General features: G+C 46.6%; 2 long non-coding RNA genes across 2 annotated transcripts; one reads left to right on the forward strand and one right to left on the reverse strand.

Annotated features, from left to right (window-relative positions):
• Window positions 1-588: 588 nt before the first annotated feature.
• LOC121134678 lies at window positions 589-1,533 on the reverse strand. Its single transcript, XR_005871795.1, has 2 exons — window positions 1,331-1,533; window positions 589-1,087 (listed from the first exon to the last, which is right to left on the reverse strand). It is a non-coding gene; the product is annotated as an uncharacterized LOC121134678 (long non-coding RNA).
• Window positions 1,534-1,648: 115 nt separating this feature from the next.
• LOC121134681 lies at window positions 1,649-5,225 on the forward strand. Its single transcript, XR_005871798.1, has 3 exons — window positions 1,649-1,765; window positions 2,854-2,952; window positions 4,307-5,225. It is a non-coding gene; the product is annotated as an uncharacterized LOC121134681 (long non-coding RNA).
• The last annotated feature ends 1,435 nt before the right edge of the window (window positions 5,226-6,660 follow it).

The following is a 6,660-nucleotide window of genomic DNA, read 5'->3' on the forward strand; positions in this document are numbered from 1 at the left end:
TATTTATGCATGGCATTAATAAACAGATAAACACTCTTCTGTTTAAGATGTTTTCTTGCTTGGTTAATCTGTTCCCTCACTTTTCAAAATTAAAATAACAAAAAATGTTTCTGCAACAAATATGGATTGACACTTCATGAATAAGGGGAGAAAAACAACTTTGACAAAATCTCTGACAAATTTGCCAAAGCTTTTCACAAACACAGAAATTGTATAACCACTGTCCATAACAGTGGGGGGTGGATATGGGGAGGCTTCATTCTCTTCTTCAAAAAGCATATTAATGAAAAGAAGAGGCTGGGCAGATGGCTCACTGGGGAAGACCACCAGCTGTGCAAGCACGCAGATGCCAGTTCTAATCCCCAGCATGCATGTACAAGCTGTAACCCTAGTGTTGGGTTGGGGACACAGGCAGGCGGACCCCAGAGCTTGCTGGGCAGCTAGCAAGCTGAAATGGTGAGTGATTTCCACTTTGGTGAGAAACCGGACAACAATCAAGAACGATGTGGGCCTCCTGCTCTGACCTCTTCACGTGCACATGTGGGCACAAGCACACTAAACAGACAAATAAATAAATAAATAACCTTCTTACATTAGCAACTTATTTTTAATGTCATATTTATAAAACAGAATTTAACAAAGAATATTTCTTTTCTGACTGTTACTGCTCACTTTCTTTTATGATTCTCATCAAAAGTAATTTTTCATATAGAGGAAGGGGCTGTTAAAAACAATTAACTGTGTGCCAAACATCAGTCCAGTGCCCAATCCATTATAATGTTTGTCTTCGTGGCTCCCAGACTCTTCCCCAGACTGCCTGGTTGTTCTCCATTCTCCACCACAAATTTGATTTTAGAGGTAGCTCCCTGACCCCTCTTTCCAGGCTCATCTTCCATCTGCCTCCCGAATTTGCTTGTGGAGAAGAGAGCTGAGCTATGAAGTCAGTCTTCCGCTGAGCAAGAGGGCCTGTCCACCTGGGCAGTGAGCTGGCCTGGGCCAGCATGGGAGAGTGGAGTGAGAGCCGGGAGAACAAGCCCTGCTTGGCTCTGACACCCTCAGCCGTTTCTCCCCAGGAGCACGCAGCAGCCTGCCAATGGTGCAGACAAGAATGCATTTTTCTGAGATGCAAAATTAATCAGCGATGCCTGGAACCGCACCCTCCACACCCAGGCTCCAGCCTAACCCAACCCGTAATCTCTCAAAGAGAAAGGGCATTTTCTTTTCAATCTGCATCCCATGTTCCCTTCCAAAGCTCAGTCTTCTAGCCTGATCAGCTCAATGCCCTTAACTCCGAACAGTGATTCAAAGCAAGAGACAAAGTATTTCTCACCCAAATTAGGCATAGGATGATCATCACGGTTCTCTCTCTGAAGAGTCTGTGTCATCTAATGATGATTCATATGTCATTACATGCTATATTTTCTTCACATTGACGATGGGGGAAAGTTATTATATTTTTCATTTTTACTTAGCTGAATATAATGAATTCCACTGCTGGCCTATTTCTGTAATCCACCAATCAAAGGAAACTGTAAAGTTCACCATAGTAACAGCTCAGTGTCAGCGGCCCATGTGAGAACCACACAAGCATGAGAGGCACTGGCCAATCACAGGGCTCGGTAATATTCCCATCTCATAGCAACCAGGAGATCTGCATGGCAACATTAGTTGCCATATGAAAGAAAAATTAGGAGTCCTATTCTGTTAGCGAGGAATAAAGGTATTACCCGTTGAGTCACAGCTGTGAGGACCCGTCCTAAAATAGGTACCTAAACATAGCTCAGATCATACCTGCCACGTCCCTGAGTCCTAGGTTGGGAGATGCGCCCCCTCCCACCAGGCAGAGCCACCTGTGGAGTGAGAATGTCCCAGAGATAAACAGCTTGCGAGCAGAGGGAGAGTCCTTTGAATAGACACAGCAGTAAAGGATATTTGCCAATGAATTACACAGAAATGTATCCCCTGTGGGAGACAGGGCAGATACTGTTCTCCGTTTTCCTTCTGTCCCTCCTCCACCCATTCTCCCCCCACCTTTCCCATCTTGGTTAACAGCAATACAATGCCTTCAGTGGCTTTGGGCAAAGCGTTGGCTATTCTCTCCCACATCCGCAAACACTGTTGCTCCCATCCTCAACACACATTCTGAATCCAGCCTCCTCTGCTCCCCTGGCCGTCCTCCCTTGGTCCATTCAGCATCACCTCCCACCTGGGGGCAGCAGCCTCCTGGACGCATCTCTGTTTCTTGCCCCTGTTCCCCTGCAGCCTGCGTCAACACATCAGCGTCCACACATCAGCCACAACACACGGGTCCTTAGTTCCAAGCCTTCTGATCTCTTGCCGTCTGACGTTCGTGGAAAACCCCAGGGATGGTAATGGGAGTCCTCGGCGCTCTTCCCCACGTCCGACAGCCCGGTTCCCACCTGCAACCGACCTACCGTTGCTTGCACTTGCTCGCTCTGGTCGTTCAGCATGGCAGGCTTCCCCCTACCTCAGGGCCCTTGACTGGCACATTCGTCCCCAGAGGTTCTTGAAGCTCGTCCTCTTGACCTCCTATTGCTTACACGGAATATAGTTTTCTCAGTGAATCGTTTTCTAGTCTATTTTAAAACGGTGCTCTGTCTCGCCACTCCCTTTCCTGGCACTAGTGGGCACACAGAGCGTAAACCTAGCTACTAGTACACGGTCCGTAAACGCCTGAAGATCAGTCAGTGAAACAGTTTTGCAGACAGAGACCGCAGGCATAAGAAGCTGACCAGGTTTGAGGCTCCCAGTTAGACCATATTAGAGCCTGGGCTTGAACCAAGATCCCCAGCTTGCGTTCCTGTCTCCCACAGTCCTGTTTTCCTTCCCCAGTTCTAGAGCCCCTTCTAGTAAGGGCCGTGTCTGCACTAAGAAGAGAGAAGAAACCCCCGGGGTAACACGGCTGCAGTGGGCATGGCCACCAAAAGATAGGTGAGTGGGAGGGTTACCCGAAATGGTGGTGACCTCTGCCATCGCTAGACGGTTTTTCTTGGACCTAGAAATAATCTATTTGACCATTTGGCATTCCCATCTCTTGTTTGCTTGGCTCAAAACAAGGATTTAAGTGGAACTTTTGGTCTGCAACATGTTTTTAATTTTTCTTACATGTTTGTTCTCACTGCCACAGTTGTATTAGGTACACACAGCATGACTAGTTGGGGAAAAAATGAAAAAAAAATCAGACATCAAATATGGATTTTTAGTCTCTGAAATGAATTGTTATTAATGTTTCCAGAAGCTTCCTAGCATTACAAAACTATGTGGAACAGTGGCTTTCAGTTAAACTGATAACGGACACTCTTAGTGGCATACCTACATTCTCCACCCCCCAGAAATAGTGGGGGATAGGAAGGGGAGGGGGAGATGACGTGACTTGGAGAGGAGTAAGGCCCCCCGGGAACAGGGCAGGGAGCATAAGGGACAGAGGGGAACACTGCTCCACAGGGGCCTACTGTTTGGGAAATGCTGTGGACACATGCCACCAAAGGCGCCCAGAGAGGAGAAACACAAACAACAGAACATACTAGCATTAGAGGAGTGGGGTGGACATTTGCTAAGTGCTTTCACACAGACTTCAGTTTAAGCCCTTCAGCAAGCCCCGAGGGCAGGAATTACCCTCTGCGCCTGGTGAGTACACCCAGACAAGCTGATGCTGTCACAGGGCTCTGTCACATGGTCACATGGCAGGGATGGCACAGTTGCCCACCCCGTGATCCTCGTTCCCACCAGTTACATTGTACCTCCTGTCTTCAATACGAATAGTTTATGCCATCTAAGCACACACACACACACACACACACACACACACACACCTGTGCACACCAAGCATCTGGAGCCACACATGAGAACAAGATTGTACACAGAAGTCCTGGAGGAACCCAGCCCACAGCCCTGCTCCTCTCCCGCTCATCCCACATGACGGAATGAGTTACATATTCCCAGAAATGCTAAGGCCCTTCCCAAAAGCCGTGGAAGAGACTGCTCTGTGCTCCCTCCCTATGGACATAAAACTTGCAAGGGAGACTTTTCACCCATCAGAGTCTGGAAGGTCAGCTCCCTCCACTAAAGGGATGAGGGCCCAGGGAAGGGCACCAAAGCAAACGGAATGGGGCCTGAAGTATTGTGCTGAACTTCTGACCCTGCTCGCAGGAGCAGGCTCAGTTATGCAACTGTCTTCACTCCCTTCAGTATTTTGACTCAGAGAACATTTAAACCTCAGCATGGGTAGGCAGGATGAGAGACCTTTTATGGATTCTTGACTTATTACAAAAAAAAATCCTCACAGGAGCAAAATGAGCAAAGTACACCCCTATGTGTGTATGGAAAATCCTAGCTTAAGAAGAGGATGAACACGAAGCCAGCCTGCCCTACGACCTGGCCTTCTGACGCTGTCCAAGAGGGACTCTCCCTAGAATATGCTCCCAGGCTATTTAGCTGTGGAGAAGATGACATCTGTACATCAAGGTAATTAGAGATCCATCTTGCGGCATCAGGACCACCTCTCGGCTCATTTGTGTGTTGATCAAATAGCAGCAGCTTCTATCTGCTACTTCCAGCTCTAAAGAACTTCCCTGACCATCCGATACCTGAATCCCCTTGGTGTTTTTCATGTTTGAACCCAGCGTGAAACACTGGCATGCTTGCAAATGCCATAAAAGACAGTGCTGCCTACTGAAAAGGGTCTGGTGAGACTGGCCAGTGGTGAGCTCTTTGGCAAGTCGATTTCAGCTCTGCCATGTGTCAAACGGATACAAGAGCGCCTATCTTACACAGACTTTCTTCTGCAGAATAAAGTACTGTATTGGGAAAGGACCTCATACAATGTCTGGAAAATGCAATTCAACTATTCTCTTGCACAACTATATAAAGGCAAAGTATGAACACAAATGAACCAAGAAGTTGGCCAATGTAGCATTCTACTCAGATCACAATCTTTCCTGAAACATCCTCTTTAGCAACATGAGCATGAATTTCTCTGGAGAGACTGAAATACCACCAACCCCATTTCAAAATAAAGATGCCCAGCTCCCCAAGTTTCAAGACAAGTCTGCTCCCATTCTTTTTAAAATTAAGTATCAATTTAGTTCTCAACATACTCAATGATGAAGCCTCCTCATCCAATGGTAAGAAACACTAGATTTAAGCATTGCTCTCTTCTGATTGCTGTAATGCTCCATCTCGTCCTGTTAAAGCCGTGGATAAGAACAGCCTTGTCTTGTTAGATTTTACCTCCATAGACCTCATCTTGTTAGATTTTATATCCATAAACAAAAAATCATCTCTATAATCATGGAATGGATCTCATGCTTTGAACAAATGAAACACTGATTGTAAATGATAAACAGGAGAAATTTTATTAACTCCTCTCTTCTTTTAAATGTTTGCATACATTATTTGATACTTCTATAGGTAGGTTAGAGGATGGCAGTTGGACCCGCCACATGCTTACTGCCAGAGAGTAAAATCAGGTAATCAGCTGTGGAAATTGATCCTGAGGAAGAGCTGTGGCTATCTGGAGGCCCAGCTCAGGCTTTGGGTACCAGGATGGGAAACAAGATGACTCTGTGAGCCCAGAGAAAGGAATAAGAAGGGAAAACTTTAGGACTGATGGTCTGGGATTCAGATGCCCGAATGATGTCTGAGCGCCTTGGCAGATTGGGATATGACAGATGTACAGAACAGTGTTGCCCAGGAGACCTGTGGAACAACTCTGGAGCATTTGTCCCACGTTTCCAGAAAGTGCTATCAGGGAACAGAAGAGATGAGTCTGTCCACTGCTGATATTAGTGAAAAATGTTGTAGAAAGTAAGCAGTGGTAAGGAGGCACCATCTAGAACTACAGGAACGCCTTCAAGGACCCTCTCCCCGAAGGAGACCTTGACTGTGTTTGAACCCAAGCAAGAGGAGCTGTGCTCTGATGACCCCACAGACATAAAAATGGAAACATCTCAAAGAATACTTGGAAACCTTGCCACTTAGGGTCTGGGTCTCAGCTCTGGCACACTGACGTTTCCCTAAGCATCTTTCTCTTGACTTACTCCCTTCAGACCCAAGGAAAGCAATCCCAGTGCCCCTTGCCTGGCATTCACATGCCATCAGAGGTGGGAATTTGGCTGCTGCAGACTTTAGAGTCAGACTTGGCTTCATGGGCAAGTGAGCAGTCAGGTTAGAGAAGATGGTAACCAGCTTACCCAGTGTTCCCCTTAGGCAGAATGCATGAGAGAAACGGTTGTGGAAAAAGTGCTCTTGCCAGCCATACTCAGAGGCCATTTTAAAATGTCTAATCTGTAGTTCAAGAACATATGTGACCATCTGTTAGTTTGATTAAAAATATTTAAAGAACTTCACTTTTTTTTTTTTTGCTGCCGACCCCACAGATGTTAGTGTGATGTTATCTGACTCGGACTCTGCCCTAGGAAGAAACAGGGCAGGGCATGTTCCTGTGACTCTGCTACTTTGAAATTCATGATTTCTGCATCTATTATGCAACACTCCCTTAGATGGTTTCGCTCAGGGGATGCTTTCTGAAAGGCCAGTGTTACCAAACACGGAAACCAAAATCGTCGCACGTGGCAAAGGTCCCTTGGTATGGACAAGTAGGCCTGCCCACCAACCTAACTCAGAGAGCAGCACCCTTGG

The sequence above is a fragment of the Mesocricetus auratus genome, unplaced genomic scaffold (assembly GCF_017639785.1).
Source record: "Mesocricetus auratus isolate SY011 unplaced genomic scaffold, BCM_Maur_2.0 Super-Scaffold_100029, whole genome shotgun sequence".
Classification (NCBI taxonomy): Eukaryota; Metazoa; Chordata; class Mammalia; order Rodentia; family Cricetidae; genus Mesocricetus; species Mesocricetus auratus.